This window comes from Natator depressus, chromosome 10 (assembly GCF_965152275.1).
Source record: "Natator depressus isolate rNatDep1 chromosome 10, rNatDep2.hap1, whole genome shotgun sequence".
Lineage (NCBI taxonomy): Eukaryota > Metazoa > Chordata > Testudines > Cheloniidae > Natator > Natator depressus.
This window is the reverse complement of record NC_134243.1, coordinates 10,813,666-10,831,542: the sequence shown is the minus strand read 5'-3', so window position 1 is coordinate 10,831,542 and position 17,877 is coordinate 10,813,666. Positions and strand designations below refer to the sequence as shown.

At 42.2% G+C, this 17,877-nt stretch overlaps 1 protein-coding gene across 1 annotated transcript in view; it reads left to right on the top strand.

Moving 5' to 3' along the window:
* Positions 1-17,877, top strand: part of SDK1 (sidekick cell adhesion molecule 1) — a 655,892-nt gene that overhangs the window by 5,636 nt on the left and 632,379 nt on the right. The window lies entirely within an intron of this gene.

The following is a 17,877-nucleotide window of genomic DNA, read 5'->3' as shown; positions in this document are numbered from 1 at the left end:
AAAATATTTTTGTGGTTGTAACTAGTTTGAGTACTGGCCACAACTGCATGATCTACATAGAACTTTGGATTCAGAGATGAACATACAAATAGAACATTTTAGCAATATGCTTTGCTCAAAGTTTTCATTGCAATTTTCTTAGGCTATGTGAAGAGGATATTTAAGCATTAAATATTCATCAGCTTTTCAATCTTCATTGATGGCTAACTGTGATACTGGCTTATTGTGGTGGATTTTTATTTTAAAATTAATCCAGTGCTTACGAAAGGTACAAAGACTGAAAGTACTGGAAAGTGAAGTCTTCCCTTCAACTTGCAACATTAGTGCAAGCCTTCCCATGTTGGTCCACCAATGAGCTTGAACTTGTTTGGATAGACAACCTTTAAGGATGAGAGTGTAATTTAAAATTTTTATGTGTATTCAGTCCTTGGTCTTTCTGCGGAGCCTGCCCACCATAATGCTTGTGGTGATTTTTGACAGGTTTTCCCATTAGGAATGAGCTAGTTAGCACCATAGAATCATAGAATATCAGGGTTGGAAGGGACCTCAGGAGGTCATCTAGTCCAACCCCCTGCTCAAAGCAGGACCAATCCCCAATTAAATCATCCCAGCCAGGGCTTTGTCAAGCCTGACCTTAAAAACTTCTAAGGAAGGAGATTCTACCACCTCCCTAGGTAAAAAATTATTCATAGAATATCAGGGTTGGAAGGGACCTCAGGAGGTCATCTAGTCCAGCCCCCTGCTCAAAGCAGGACCAATCCCCAATTTTTGCCCCGATCCCAAATGGCCCCCTCAAGGATTGAACTCACAACCCTGGGTTTAGCAGGCCAATACTCAAACCACTGAGCTATCCCTTCCCCACCAAATTATCATAGGCCATAAAATAGCCATAAGACAGTCATTTATAACCACTGTTCGTCACTGTTTAGGAATTTCAGGTTCAGATTAGCAGATTAGTGATGAAAGGCTTCAGATCACATTAACAACACCCTAACTTAACGAGTGCTCCTGTAGGTAGCTACTGTATTTTAAAACGAAGGTCCTGATCCTGCAAATTACTCTCGTTGGGTGGATCCCTGTGACTATGCAGAGCCCCACTGACTGAACAGAGCTCATTACAGGATTGGGCCATTAGTGTTTAATAGCCCTGGTCTACACTACGAGTTTAGGTTGAATTTAGCAGCATTAGATCAATTTAACCCTGCACCTGTCCACACGATGAAGCCATTTTTGTTGACTTAAAGGGCTCTTAAAATGGATTTCTGTATTCCTCCCCGACGAGGGGATTAGTGCTAAAATCGACATCGCCGGGTCGAATTTGGGGGTAATGTGGATGCAATTCAACCGTATTGGCCTCTGGGAGCTATCCCAGAGTGCTCCATTGTGACCGCTCGGGACAGCACTCTCAACTCAGATGCACTGGCCAGGTAGACAGGAAAAGCCCCGTGAACTTTTGAATTTCATTTCCTGTTTGGCCAGCGTGGCAAGCTGATCAGCACAGGTCACCATGCAGAGCTCATCAGCACAGATGACCATGGAGTCCCAGAATCGCAAAAGAGCTCCAGCATGGACTGAACGGGAGGTACTGGATCTGATCGATGTATGGTGAGATAAATCGTGCTATTAGAACTCCGTTCCAAAAGACGAAATGCCAACATATTTGAAAAAATCTCCAAGGGCATGAGGGACAGAGGCTATAACAGGGATTCGCAGCAGTGCCGCGTGAAACTTAAGGAGCTCAGGCAAGCCTACCAAAGAGGCAAACAGCAACTCCAGGTCAGACCCCCAGACATGCCCCTTCTATGATGAGCTGCATGCAATTCTAGGGGGTGCCCCTACAACTACCTCACACCTGTACATGGACTCCTGCAGGGGAGCCTCACGCAACAGGGATGTGGGTTTTGGGGACAAGGAAGATGAGGAGGAGGAGGAGGTTGAAGATAGTGCACAGCAGGCAAGTGGAGAAACCATTCTCCCCGACAGCCAGGAACTGTTTATCACCATGGAGACAATACCCTCCCAACCCGGGCTCTCGGACTTTGAAGGTGGAGAAGGCACCTCTGGTGAGTGTACCTTTGTACAGCCCCTCCTTTTAAATGGCCAACCCAATGGGTGCTTGGTATGGGAAATGAGGGTGCTGCTCTTTGAAACCATTCCCACATGTTACGAAGGTTAAAGAAGCCAAAAGACTGTGGCTTACCATGGCTGCCTGCAAGCTGAAGTCTGTTGCCCGGCCCTGCGTGTGTGATCTCTCACACCAAACCGGTAGGCCCTCAGTATAAGAGGCAAAATGCAACCTTGTAAAGAAAGCACATGTGCTATCTAACGTTAACAGCTTGGTTCACTGTGAAAGAGTCTACCCATTGTTCTCTAAAATATGTCTTTTTAAATACTGCTCTCCTTTTTTCCCTCCCGCAGCTGCAAATATTTCAATGCTCCCCCTATCATCTCCGTCCCGGAGGCTAGCGCAGATAAGAAGGCGAAAAAATTGCACTCGAGATGAAATGTTCTCTGAGCTCATGCAGTCCTCCTGCACTGAAAGAGCCCAGCAGAATGCGTGGAGGCAGACAATGTCAGAGTCCAGGAAAGCACAAAATGAACGCGAGGACAGGAGGGACGCGTGAGCGGATAGATGGCTGGAGCAAGAGGAGTGGTGGCGGCAGCATGATGAGAGGAGGGAGGAAGCAATGCTGAGGCTACTGGAGGATCAAACTGATATGCTCCGGCATATGGTTGAGGTGCAGGAAAGACAACAGGAGCACAGACTGCCACTGCAGCCCCTGTTAACCAACTGCCCTCCTCCCCAAGTTCCATAGCCTCATCACCCAGATGCCCAAGAATGCTGGGTGTGGCGGCTCCGGGCACCCAACCACTCCACCTCAGAGGACTGCCCAAGCAATGGAAGGCTGGCATTCAATAAGTTTTGAAGTGCAGTGTGGCTTTGTCCTTCCCTCCTCCCCCACCCCTCCCGGTCTACCTTGGCGGTTATCCCCCTATTTGTGTGACAATTAATAAAGAATGCATGAATTTGAAACAATAATGACTTTATTGCCTCTGCAAGCGGTGATCGAAGGGGGGAGGGCAGGGCGGTTGGCTTACAGGGAAGTAGAGTGAACCATGGGGGCAGGTTTTCATCAATGAGAAACAAACAGAACTTTCACACCGTAGCCTGGCCAGTCATGATGTTACCCGGGATTCTTTCAACCCAAAGCTCTTGGTAACTTCTACACTGTGCGAGGTGGTGTCAGGAAATAAATCAGGGGAGACACGGCTGTCCGACCGATAGATGGCTGGCACAAATAGGACAACACAAGAGTGCTTTCACTTAAAGCTAAATTTTACTTAGTCTCAAGCACTTATACACATGTCCGCAACAGGTTAGTAAAATACCTCCAACCTTTGATAATTACCAAAGCTGAGTGTGGCTCTCGAGTGGCACAGTGGCAGCCCGTCTGCTAGTGGGGAACACAAGATGCATCCAGAGGGAGAGTCCAGTCCTGAAGAGTCCCACCATCTCAAACTTTTCCCCTTTATTTATACATTAGTAATAGAATGACATGTCCCTTAAAGAAAACTTGTTAAGCAAGCAGTTCCAATGGGCAAGCAAGAGGCTCCTTCTGATTATCGATTAACCATAGATTCATAGATACTAAGGTCAGAAGGGACCATTATGATCATCTAGTCTGACCTCCTGCACAACACAGGCCACAGAATTTTACCCACCCACTCCTGTGAAAAACCTTTCACCTATGTCTGAGCTACTGAAGTCCTCAAATCGTGGTTTAAAGACTTCAAGGAGCAGAGAATCCTCCAGCAAGTGACCCATGACCCATGCTACAGAGGAAGGCGAAAAACCTCCAGGGCCTCTTCCAATCTGCCCTGGAGGAAAATTCCTTCCCGACCCCAAATATGGCGATCAGCTAAACCCTGAGCATATGGGCAAGATTCACCAGCCAGATACTACAGAAAATTCTTTCCTGGGTAACTCAGATCCCACTCCATCTAATATCCCATCACAGGCCATTGGGCCTATTTACCATGAATATTTAATTTCCAAAACCATGCTATCCCATCATACCATCTCCTCCATAAACTTACCGAGTTTAATCTTAAAGCCAGATAGATCTTTTGCCCCCACTGCTTTCCTTGGAAGGCTATTCCAAAACTTCACTCCTCTGATGGTTAGAAACCTTCATCTAATTTCAAGTCTAAACTTCCTGGTGGCCAGTTTATATCTATTTGTTCTTGTGTCCACATTGGTACTGAGCTTAAATAATCCCCCTCCGGTATTTATCCCTCTGATATATTTATAGAGAGCAATCATATCTCCCCTCAACCTTCTTTTAGTTAGGCTAAACAAGCCAAGCTCCTTGAGTCTCCTTTCCTAAGACAAGTTTTCCATTCCTCGGAACATCCTAGTAGCCCTTCTCTGTACCTGTTCCAGTTTGAATTCATCCTTCTTAAACATGGGAGACCAGAACTGCACACAGTATTCCAGGTGAGGTCTTACCAGTGCCTTGTATAACGGTACTAAAACCTCCTTATCCCTACTGGAAATACCTCTCCTGATGCATCCCAAGACCGCATTAGCTTTTTTCACAGCCATATCACATTGGCGGCTCATAGTCATCCTATGATCAACCAATACTCCAAGGTCCTTCTCCTCCTCCGTTACTTCTAATTGATGCGTCCCCAGCTTATAACTAAAATTCTTGTTATTAATCCCTAAATGCATGACCTTACACGTCTCACTATTAAATTTGATCCTATTACTATTACTCCAGTTTACAAGGTCATCCAGATCCTCCTGTATGATATCCCTGTCCTTCTCTAAATTGGCAATACCTCCCAGCTTTGTATCATCCGCAAACTTTATTAGCACACCACACCAGGTGTGGGTTTTCCCAGAGTTTGCAGCCTTGAGGCCCCAATAAACATTCTTGGGGCACATCCTGCTCTTCTAAGATGTATGTATCAGCAACTTCAACACAATTCTTATCAGGAAGGACACGGGGTCAAGCTGCCCTCTCTGTGGCACCCAAAACCCCCCCTCCCCTCCTGCCTTGGTTAAACTGAGACTGCTGAATGGCCAATTTACAGCCTGCTGACTTGGCTGCTTTTAGCAATAAGCCATAGTGGTTTCAGGCACTTTACTGGTTTGCCAAAGTCTCCCCGTACAATGAAACTGGTTTTCAAAGCTTCTCTGATGCGCAGTGCACCCTGCTGCACTTCTAACTGCTCTGGTGTCGGGCTGCGCGTATCAGCGGCCAGGCGATTTGCCTCAACCTCCCACCCCGCCATAAATGTCTCCTCCTTACTCTCACAGATATTGTGGAGCACACAGCAAGTAGTAATAACAATGGGAATATTGGTTTTGCTGAGGTCTAACTGAGTCAGTAAACTGCACCAGCACACTTTTAAACGTCCACCATTCTACACTTGCTCAGCCTATAGTTGAACAGCTCCTGACTACTGTACAGGGTGCCTGTGTTTGGCTTCAAGATCCATGGCATTAAGGGGTAGGCTGGGTCCCCAAGGATAACTATAGACATTTCAACATCCCCAACGGTTATTTTCTGTTCTGGAAAGTATGTCCCTTGCTGCAGCCATTCAGACAGACCAGAGTTCCTGAAGAGGCAAGCGTCATGTACCTTTTCGGCCATCCCACGTTGATGTTGGTGACATGTCCTTTGTGATCCACCAGTGCTTGCAGCACCATTGAAAAGTACCCCTTTCGGTTTATATACTGGCTGCCTTGGTGCTCCGGTGCCAAGATAGGGATATGGGTTCCGTCTATCACCCCACCACAGTTAGGGAATCCCATTGCAGAAAAGCCATCCACTATGACCTGCACATTTCCCAGAGTCACTACCCTTAATAGCAGCAGGTCAGTGATTGCGCTGGCTACTTGGATCACAGCAGCCCCCCCAGTAGATTTGTCCACTCCAAATTGATTCCCGACTGACCGGTAGCTATCTGGCATTGCAAGTTTCCAGAGGGCTATTGCCACTCGCTTGTGAACTGTGAGGGCTGCTCTCATGTTGGTATTCTTGCGCTTCAGGGCAGGGGAAAGCAAGTCACAAAGTTCCATGAAAGTCCCCTTACACATGCGAAAGTTTCGCAGCCACTGGGGATCATCCTAGACCTGCGACACTATATGGTCCCACCAGTCTGTGCTTGTTTCCTGGGCCCAGAATTGGCGTTCAATGGCATGAACCTGCCCCATTTCCACCATGATGTCCAAATTGCCAGGGCCCGTCCTTTGAAAGAAATCTGTGTCCATGTCCTCATCACTCTTGTCACCATGCTGCCGTCGCCTCCTCACCTGCTTCTGCAGGTTCTGGTGCTGCATATACTGCAGGATAATGCACGAGTTGTTTACAGTGCTTATAACTGCCGTGGTGATCTAAGTGGGCTCCATGCTTGCCGTGTTATGGTGTCTGCAGGAGAGCAGAGTGGCAGCAGAAGCGGTCGTTAGATGATGATGGTTTGCCGCCATACTGCACCGTCTGTTACCAGAGCAGGAGAGCAGAGTAGCAGCGGAAGCGGTCGTTCAGTCGTTCGATGACGATGGTTTGCAGCCCTACTGCACCATCTGCTGTCAGCAGCACCCAAGACACAACACTGGTGGCTGAGCTGAGCGGGCTACACGCTTGCCGTGGTATGGCGTCTGCACGGAAAAAAGGCGCAAAACGATTGTCTGCCATTGCTCTCGTGGAGGGAGGGGCGACTGACAACACGGACCCAAAACCACCCGCGACAATGTTTTTGCCTCATCAGGCATTGGGAGCTCAACCCAGAATTCCAATGGGTGGTGGAGACTGCTGGAACTGTGGGATAGCTACCCACAGTGCAATGCTCTGAAAGTCGATACTAGCCTCGGTACTGTGGTCGCGCTCCGCCGACTTAATGCGCTTAGTGGGGACACACACAATTGACTGTATAAAATCGCTTCCTAAAAAAACGACTTCTATAAATTTGACCTAATTTCATAGTATAGACATACCCTATAGTGCCATGTCTACTAGTGGATTGGAATTGAAGTACTACTGTTTGTTTAAATATGATGGAGGTTGCTAAAGGCTGGGATACATTTTGGGGAGTGTCTTTAAATACTAACAACAAATGATCTCACTTTTTATTAGGATTGAATGAATACTTTTTAAAATTTGATGGTAATGGGTAATTTTGAAAAAGATAAAAACCACTGCAAAGCTCTAAGCATTTCTTAAGAAGAAAAACAGTATCTTAATATTTAAAGAAAGAGAAGCTTGTCTGATTCTTAGTTTAACAGAGATGAAAGTGTAATTTTTCATGCCACTTGATCAAATTTATAATTTAAAATTGTATAAGAAGCAGAATCCTTATTTAAAGTGGTATTAATATCCATTATGCTTTTGATAGAACCTGTGAAATGGATGGTTGAGGAATGTATTTTCATGGGGTATGGTTTTTGTTAATGCCAGTTTGTAATCTGGTGGGATTTGTAAACGTGTTAAGTGCAAGAAACTTGTGAAACAAATTGTACGCTGCATTTGATACAAAAAGAGGATGAGGAACTTGCAAAGGATACTTAGCAAATTATGTCAAGAGATAAATAGTTGTTGTGTAAGGGGAAAGACAGGCAGGCAGATGAAAGGATGAACTTATTGAAGAGCAGAAGGTATGGCAAGTTAAATGTTAGGAGAGGTATTTTTAGTCTTATAACAGCCTTATGCTATTTGTCAGAGGGCCATCAGATCACAATACATTTTCCTTTTGTGTTCCCTTTTCTTAGTACGGTTTTTACGTCAGTTTTCAAATGTATGAATTCTTCTTCCTGTGCATTTAAATAGATTTATTAAAATGGATTCATTTGTATACTTTGCTAAAAAACTTAAATCTAATATTCTAAGCATCATACATAGCTGCTAATTTACTCATATTTTGAGTGAAGTGCCTCAGACAAATTAATGAGAGAAGACCTTAAAGGTAGTGTGAGAGAGGATGGAGAGAGTGTATGTAAGCCACACCAGAGATATTGGTCTTGTTGCTTAATGCACTACTGGAAGGTGGATGACATAAGAATCCAAATGGAATCGTGTGATAATAGGGGTTTATACTCATGCCATTGTTCCATAAGCTGCATTTATAGGGCCAGGTCATCAACCCCCACTAAAGTCAACATGCACTACTGTAGTGGTGCAAAGTGACTGTGAAGATGTCCTAAAGGAGGAGCTGAGGATTCGTACATTTTAGGGTAATTGTCAGATGCCTCTTGTGGCATCATCAGTGCAGAGGGCATGGTTGGTCCAGCAAAGGGCATGAGAGGGTAGAGTATGATGCTCTTGACTGTTTTCTGACGACTGGAAAATAGGGGACTGTTTTAGCAGATGTAAGTTTAAACAGTCTTATGGCCTGATTCACCTCTGCATTACTCTGTTTTATGCTGATGTCACCGGTTTCAGTGAAGTTAAGTTACAGTGGTGTAAAACTGGAGTGATGCAGTATTGAATCAGATTCTTTAGGAAAGTTTGAACCAAATGTGTTCAGATGACTTTGTGATAAAAATGTTGAAAAAAAAATCAAATGTTTTCTGCTTTAAAATGCCCTATTTGAATCAACATCATAAAACTTCAAATTCAACATATAAGAAAATTATTCTCCTGTTTTCCCTTCCTCACCTATTGATGATATTCAAAGGAAACCAGCAAAGCTGGTGGCTTTTCTTCTTGACCAAACACCTACTGTAGGATGTTGGGAATAGACTGGGAAGTTAGTTTTGGGGGTTCCCCAAACCATCTCACGCAACTGCCTCACAAAGTTGTGATGTCTTCATCAGGTTTCTCTCCTGATTAGTTCAGGCTCCCTCACTCTAGGAGTACAGCTTCTACTTAGTTCAGGCTCTCTAGGAGCTCCCCTCCTCCAAAACTTTCTTTCTTCTCATGGGTCTCCTCTAACTGAGCTGTCATAAGCCTTTATTTAATTAGCTTCCTTATTTACTTAACTCACTGTCATACACCTAAGCAGTTAACTAGGGGATTAATTGGGTTGGCTGAATTCCCCTGTGAAGGATGTCAGAGGTGGGTAGGGCTTCTGACCCCTTCACATGGCCAACTACCCTATGTCATTATGTTAAGTGGCATCATATTGGTAGCCACATGGTTCAGCAGGATTGGAATCTATAGATCCACCACACAGACCCGTCACTTGAACTAATGGAAAAACTGATAGCAGTAGTAGGTTGTCATCTTCAGTATGGATCAGCACTAGCATGGTATGGGACACTTTATCAGTGGATTTCACAGATATTAGCAGATGGCAGAGGAATGGTGAGAGACAGGAATCTTGGGTTCTATTCCAGGCCCTGAAGTGGAGTATGATCTGGTGGACACAGACTCTTCTACCCATTTCTCCCAAGCGTGGTCCCTTTTGACCCATCTGACTCCAGTTTCCATATCCAGCATGTCCCTCAGGACATTCTGTTTCAGTCTCTGTTTCCCCACCTATCTCTGTTCCTGTCTCTTTGCTCAGTTGCTCCTTGTCCTCAGTTTCCTTGCCTAGACTTTCCCAGTCCTGACCCTCAGCCAGCTCAACATCCAATCTATTTCTCCCCTACTCTGGCCTCCATTAACCCCTCCCTGCCCACATTCCACATCCCCATTGGCTCCTTGTCCAATCTCAGTGTCCCATTCCCCTTTCCCCTTCTTCCCTGGCTCCTTGTTCCAGTCTTCTTCCCCTGCTAGTCCTAGTTCTCCTGCCCCGCAACCTGGCTCTTCATCAGATTTGATTCTCCTCCTTCCCTCACTTCCTTCCCCCTACTCACTGTCTCTCAGGTCCAGTCTCCTTGCCTAACAAGTTCCAGTCCCCTTTGCCTGGCTCTTCCTTATCCCACTCTCTCCTTGTCCCATATACTTCTCCCCTGTACCCCGGGTCCAACTCTTGTTCCCTCTGCATCTGAATCAGGCAACTTTCTCCTCCATGTTGCCTGGTCGCAGCATGGGATCACTGAGAGCTCATGAGAGACAGTATCCTAGCTCTCAGTTGACATGCCCATACATAGAGGTTACATGGCCTGCAGCAGCCCAGAGCTGCAATGGCATGGAAAGTCCTGCTCACTGGGCTGAATAACGCCCAGTGCAGATGGAATTACTGGGGAATTCAGCTGCTAAATCTCAGAAGTCTCTACTGGCCATGTGCAAATTGTGATGATCAAAGTCTTATAACTTGGCCAAATTTGGGCAGATTTTCATGGGAACAGTGAAAGGCACATCTCTGATAACTAAGAGCTTCTGTCCATCTTATTTAATATCTTTGCTCCAGGGTGCTAAAGTTTTTCACAGAAAAGACTGCCAGAATTTTTTAACATGGCCAAGATATTCTCCCCCCCTCCGCCCCCACACACATTGTTTTCAGAAACAGCTGAAACATTTTGTCTGAAATTTAAACAAAACAAAACAGCCTGAGGCAGACACCTAAAACAGAATAAATAGATCAGCCAGTTGGTTAAACTTTGGCAAAGTTCTAAGCAACTGGAAAAGAGAGTGTTGGGCAACCTTCTTAATAGGGATTGCTACCAGCTCTATTTCTAATCCCAACTATAGCTATTTTTCTTCATACAGCTAATTTTTCTTCATAACTTACAACTCTGGCATCCTATATTCCATTGCTGAACAATTTCAACAGTGTCCTTTCTATAATTATTTTAGTTTGCTGTGAAAACATATAGAAGTGCCTATCCAAGACTGTAAGAGTCTTTTCCAAAAATTTAGAAAGCTGTCCAATCAAACATGACAAACAGAATAGTTAATTCAGTCCACAGATGCTGAGGAGTAGTTTTTAGATGCAGATAAGTTTTATAATCTTCAAATGTGCCATTATTATTAAGGTAAAGTGACCCAAGTTTTATAAGACACAATGTATACTTTGATTAGTATCATCTCCACTTTCCCTAAGTGGTTGGAAATCAATTCTTACATTGGCTGCTCAGTCATAACAATGAAAGAAGCCATGGTGCACCATGCACTTGAAGATTAAGAACATAAGAGCATAACATAGTCTATCAATCTGAGGCCAATTGTGTGTCAGCATGAGCTGCCAGAAGGCAATAGAAAAGGTTTAGAAACATATCTAGAGGTGGTCTTAGCACTTGTCGGGATAGGCGTGGCTGATAGAGCACTGGGAGGTGTGTTGGGCCCAGGTCCACAAAGGAGTTTAGATGCCTAAAACGAAGATTTAGGTGCTACTGCAACCCACAAACCACACTCATTCAGCTGTTACCTAAATTTGTAGGCACCTAATCTTACTAAGCACCTACATTTTTGCTGTAAAATTTCTCAAAGCACCTAAGTTTCTGCCTCTTGGCATGTGCATTGCTGCCTCAGGTTGATTTCTGGACACCAATGTCACGCCTGAGCCCCATCACGATCCTCAATTCAGATAAGGTGGATATTTGTATTCTTCCTTCTATGTCGCCTGTGGGGCCTGATCCCATAAGTATGCTCAGCGCATGTCTAACTCCACTCAAAATGGCTAAGAGAAGAGGAGGCCTATCCTGTAGCTCAGTGGTTTGGTTATGGTAGACCCTGGTTCAATTTCCTCCTTCCCCCTGAAAAGGAGGAGAGATTTCCCAGGTGAGGGCCCTAACTGCTAGATTATGGGATATTTTGATGAGCTGTCTCACAGTCTCTCCTACTGAAGTTGTTCCACTGTGTATTAAATATGCAATGGACCACAAAGCTCACAAGAGTGACTTTGTAGTCCAGGGGTTAGAGCACTCACCTGAAAGCTACTTAAATCCTTTATGTGGTGGGGGAGGATAGAATGGGGGGGGGGTCTCCCCCATCCTGGGGAGTTCCTAACCCCTGGGTTAATAGGGAGTCTGCCTTCCTCCCTCCTGATGTCTTGTGTAGAGTTTGGTGTATTTTGCCACCATTCTGTGGAGAAACAGCTTAGGCACCTGTTTTCAGGAGAGGGTCCTGTGGATTGCAAACAGAGATAGGTGCCTCCTGCTAGCCTGGATTTAGCAGGACTTGAGAAGGGCAGGGTTTAGAACACACCGTTTTTGTCAGAAACTGTGATTGGCCAGTTTCAGCAGCTCCCTACCTAGTGTGCAGGCCTTTGTGGATCCCATTCCAAGGCCCCTATCTTTCTCCATGCATTGTATAGGGAGCCTAGGCACCTAACGCAGGGTTTGTGGATTCCAGTGATTTTCATGGCACCTAAAAGTTAAGCATTGCAACACCTAAGTCCCTTTGTGGTCTGAGCCTTGGTGCTGGAAGAAGAGCTGTACTCTGCCTAGGGTGACCAGACAGCACGTGCGAAAAATAGGGACAGGGCGTGGGGGATAATAGGAGCCAATATAAGAAAAAGACCCCAAAATCGGGACTGTCCCTTAAAATCGGGACATCTGGTCACTCTAACTCTGCCTGAAAATGTCTGGAGTATGCAAGGAGCGAGTGTGCTATTGTGGGGGAAGGGTCTTGGAGGAAGGAGTCTCCTAAGACAGTGGCTGTGAAGGTTTCCAGATTACTGTATCCCTTTTAGGAGTCTGATTTGTCTTGAATATCCCCAAGTTATACCTCACTTAAAAACTACTTGCTTACAAAATCAGTCATAAAAATACAAAAGTGACACAGTACACTATTACTGAAAAATTGCTTACTTTCTCATTTTTAGCATATAATTATAAAATACATTAATTGGAATATAAATACTGTACTTTTACATTTCAGTGCATAGTATATAGAGCAGTATAAACAAGTCATTGTCTGTATGAAATTTTAGTTTGTACTGACTTCGCTAGTGCTTTTTATGTAACCTTTTGTTAAACTAGGCAAATATTTAGATAAGTTGATGTACCCCCGGAAGACGACTGCATACCCCCAGGGGTACATGTACCCTTGATTGAGAACCATTGTCCTAAGACAGTGTTGCACTGCGGCTATGCTTATCATTTTGTCTAGGGGAGGTATCCAGACATAAAGATCCAGACATTATGTGAGGGGGTGTACAGTTCTTTTAGCAACTCTGGAGGATTCTGTGGCTACAGTGTGTTCCAATTCAGTGGTGCTATTATGGGGAAGACCTTACGAAACCAGAAAATAGCATGGTATTTTTTTGGATTAAATTCCAGAATGGATATTCAGAGTCCTACCTTGGAGAGCCTCTCTCATATGAGGTAATTGGGTGGATGAGAATCTTAGAAAGAAACTGGACTGTTTTAATGCTGGAAAGAGAGAAGGGTTTGTTTTCTTGAAGCTGGGGCAGGCTGCTCTGAAGATGGATTTGGTTTGTTTATATAGCATTTGTGTGATGAACTTTTAAAAAAAATATGAATATAAAGATTTTTACTATCAATTTATAACACATTTCTGAGAACTTCACATATTGTTACCAGAAAGGTTGTCACAACGGTTATTATAAAACAGAGAGATTAAAGAAAAAATGTTTTTACTGCATGTTATGTGTAGACCAGTTTTATGTTCCCAATCTAGTGAATTAGTTTCTCATTGTATGAGTTTTTCACTCAGTAACAGGAGATAGAGAAAAACACTTTAAATGCAACACAATGTGATATTACAACTGCAAAAATGTCAGGTGGAATATCTGGAATTGCTTTTAACTAACTTTTTTTTTAATTGACTAGATTGCCAACTTGAAATGTCCCTTTAATCTCTAATAAGGGGAATGTGGCCATTGACTCCTATTGGTTATGTTTATAATTGTACACAATAAGCCTTATAAAACAAACATAAAACCCCAGAGAGTACCCTGGGACTCTTGCAAAGTTTCTCCTGAGCTCTGCTGATGCTGGTCTTAACTAATTAGTTCAAGCAGTTGATGTAATAGTCATTCAGTAGCACAAGATACTTTCCTTCCTATGGTCATAGTGCCCTAGGGTAGTGGCTCTCAACCTTTCAAGATTACTGTAACCCTTTCAGGAGTCTGATTTGTCTTGCATACCCCAAGTTTCACCTCACTTAAAAACTACTTGCTTACAAAATCAGACATAAAAATTAGGGCTGTCAATTAACTGCAGTTAACTCACATGATTAACTCAAAAAATTGTGATTAAAAAAATTAATCACAATTAATCAGTTTTAATTGCACTGTTAATAGAATAACAATTGATACTTAATACATTTTTTGGGATGTTTTTCTACATTTTCTAATATCTTGATTTCAATTACAACACAGAATACAAAGTATACACCGCTCACTTTATATTATTTTTGAGTACAAATATTTGCACTGTAAAATGATAAACAAAAATAGTATTTTTCAATTCACCTCATACAAGTAGTGTAGCACAATCTCTTTATCATGACAGTGCAACTTACAAATGTCGATTTTATTTGTTACATAACTGCACTCAAAAACAAAACAATGCAAAACTTTAGAGCCTACAAGTCCACTCAGTCCTACTTTTTGTTCAGCCAATCGCTAAGACAGACAAGTTTGTTTCCATTTATGGGAGATAATGCTGCCCACTTCTCATTTATTATGTCACCAGAAAGTGAAAATAGGCGTTTGCATGGGACTTTTGTCACCAGCATTGCAAGGTGTTTACGTGCCAGATATGCTAAACATTCATATGCCCCTTCATGTTTCGGCCACCACTCCAGAGAACACGCTTCCATGACGTTTATTAAATAAATAATGCGTTAATTAAATTTGTGATTGAACTCCTTGGGGTAGAATTGTATGTCTCCAGCTTTTTTACCAGCATTCTGCCATATATTTCATGTTATAGTAGTCTCGGATGATGACTCAGCACCTGTTGTTCGTTTTAAGAACACCTTCGCTGCAGATTTGACAAAACGCAAAGAAGGTACCAATGTGAGATTTCTAAAGATAGCTACAGCACTTGACCCAAGGTTTAAGAATCTGAAGTGTCTTCCAAAATTTGAGAGGGACCAGGTGTGGAGCATGCTTTCGGAAGTTTTAAAAGAGCAACACTCCAGTGCTAAATGACAGAACATGAACCACCAGAAAAGGAAATCAACCTTCTGCTGGTGGCATCTGACTCAGAGGATGAAAATGAACATGCATCAGTCCGCAATGCTTTGGATTGTTACTGAGCAGAGCCTGTCATCAGCATGGATGCATGTCCTCTAAAATGCTGGCTGAAGCATGAAGGTACATATGAATCTTTAGCACATCTGGCATGTAAATATCTGGTGATGCCAGCTACAACGGTGCCATGTGAATGCCTTTTTCTCACTTTCGGGTGACACTGTGAACAAGAAGTGCACAGCATTATCTCCTGCAAATGTAGACAAACTTGTTTGTCTTAGCAATTGGCTGAACAGAAAATAGGGCTGAGTTTTACATTGTTTTATTTTTGAATGCAGTTATTTTCTGTACATAATTCTACATTTGTAAGTTCAACTTTCATGATAAAGAGATTGCACTACAGTACTTGTATTAGGTGAATTGAAAAATAAATATTCCTTTTGTTTTTTTTACAGTGCAAATATTTGTAATAAAAAATAAATACAAAGTAAGCACTGTACACTTTGTATTCTGTGTTGTAATTGAAATCAATATATTTGAAAATGTAGAAAACATTCAAAAATATTTAAAGAAATTGTATTCTATTATTAAGTGTGATTAATTGCACTATTAATTTTTTTAATCGCTTGACAGCCATAATAACAATACAAAAGTGACACAGCTCACTATTACTTAAAAAATGCTTACTTTCTCATTTTTACCATATCATTATGAAATAAATCAATTGGAGTATAAATATTGTACTTACATTTCAGTGTATAGTATATAGGTAGTAGAAACAAGTCATTACCTATATGAAAGTTTAGTTTGTACTGACTTTGCTAGTGATTTTTATGTAGCCTGTTGTAAAACTAGGCAAATATTTAGATGAGGTGATGTACCCCCTGGGAGACCTCTGCATACCCCCAGGGGTAAACATAGCTCTTGTTGGGAACCACTGCCCTAGGGAGGTGCCAAGCATTTCTTAAGTTGGAGGCTTGAAGTATCTAGCTATGTTTACTTGTAGACACTTAATTGTTAATTAATTGGTTTCCACTGAATGCATCTGATGAAGTGAGCTGTAGCTCACGAAAGCTTATGCTCAAATAAATTTGTTAGTCTCTAAGGTGCCACAAGTACTCCTTTTCTTTTTGCGAATACAGACTAACACGGCTGCTACTCTGAAACCTGTTATTAAATAGCTGTTACAATAAAATATTTTGTTCTAAATAGGGCTTCCATATGCCTTTGCAGATCTATGGCTTGATCTGTCAAATGCTCCATTCTTGGAACTCTAATTGACTTCAGTGGGAATTAGTGCACAGAGCCTTGCAGGATTGACCCCACTGGGCTATACAGTTGGGAGGGAAAGAGTTTCTCTTTTAGTGTGCTTTTTACCATTATTTCTTAACAAATACTTTATTGCATTAAAACCCACTTTGCTATTGCAAGACCTCTCTGCATTATTATTTGGCTTCTCACAATGGTGTTGTGTATTGTATTTTACATATTACTATTCTCATTTCAGAGGTATTATTTTACTCTGTTTTGCTATAAAAATAGAAAATATTGTTTAATGTTACTAGAATATTTTTCGTTCCATACTTTGTTGCCAATCCTGTGGCTTACCTGTGTGTTGCCAAACATGTACAAAAATATATTTTGCCCATGAGATTCAATGTTAACAGCCTGCTCACTAATATTTAAGTATAGGTTTAGGTTTTCAAAAGTGTGCAGTGTTGGTAAAACTCCCACTGACTTCAGTGGGAACAGAGTTAGTCCAACACTGTGCTTTTGAAAATCCCACCTTTTATGTTGCACAAATGATTGTATGTGTTGATATAATGTAGTACCCTCTGGCAGTTCAGCTATACTACAGTCTTATTTTTTAAAATTAAAATGATTGAAATACAGAGTGGACATTTAACATAATACATTTGGAAGTTTAACTGATGGATTTAAGTGACTAGTTGATCAACTAAATCCTAAAAAATAAAAAAAATGTCTTGAATGGATGTACTTGAATGTACTTTTGTGCATTTGAAAACTATACATGAGGATGGAATTCTGTCAACACATGTCCATTTAATTTTCAGCTATGTTTCAGGGCTGCATTTTCCCTTTTGGGGAGATTTTCCTCCTCAGCTCTGCTTCATTTCTGAAGTGTTTGCAATGGTTGGTGCATTTTTCTAATAAGGACAAGGCCCTAAGTTACAAGGTGTAGTGGGGAAGGACCTACCAATCTGAATAGGCTAGCACCTAAAAGCATTTATGAATTCACCTTTTATCTCTGGAGACTTGGTTTCAAACATAGGTTAGGTCATAATTGAATGAGTTTGGTAGTCTCAAACTAGTCCCTATTAGACTTTTTTCTAAATTCCTGAAGTGCAATATAATTTGGCTTGATAACATTGCATATTCTTGGAACAGTAGAAGTGTTAGAGGTTAGGAGGGGTGAAGTTTGTTGACAGAACTGCTAAAAAGAAACTAGCACTGTCTATACCATGCCTATTTCTAGCCAGTCCTGCCACTTCCATCACTGCGTAATGAAATTCACTCCCCAACATCTCCCCCACCCAAAATAATTAATGGGGAATCAATTGTCTCAACAAAGTGAAGTAGTTAATTGTTTTATGCTAAAGAAAATTTCAGACATGTAATTAAACAAATCCAAAAATCAAGCAGAACATATTTATCCATTCAGTCAATTAGAATTCTCAAGTATTATGGAACTGGAAATTGGCACAGGTAGTTGTTTTTGTTTTATTTTTTTAACACAGCTAATGTGTTCCTTCTGAAGAACTGGTACTTCCATCTACACAAGCCATCACAGTGATATAAATTGTCCTACCAGCAGATGGAGAAGGGGAAAACATTTCTGTGACATGATCATCCCGCTCT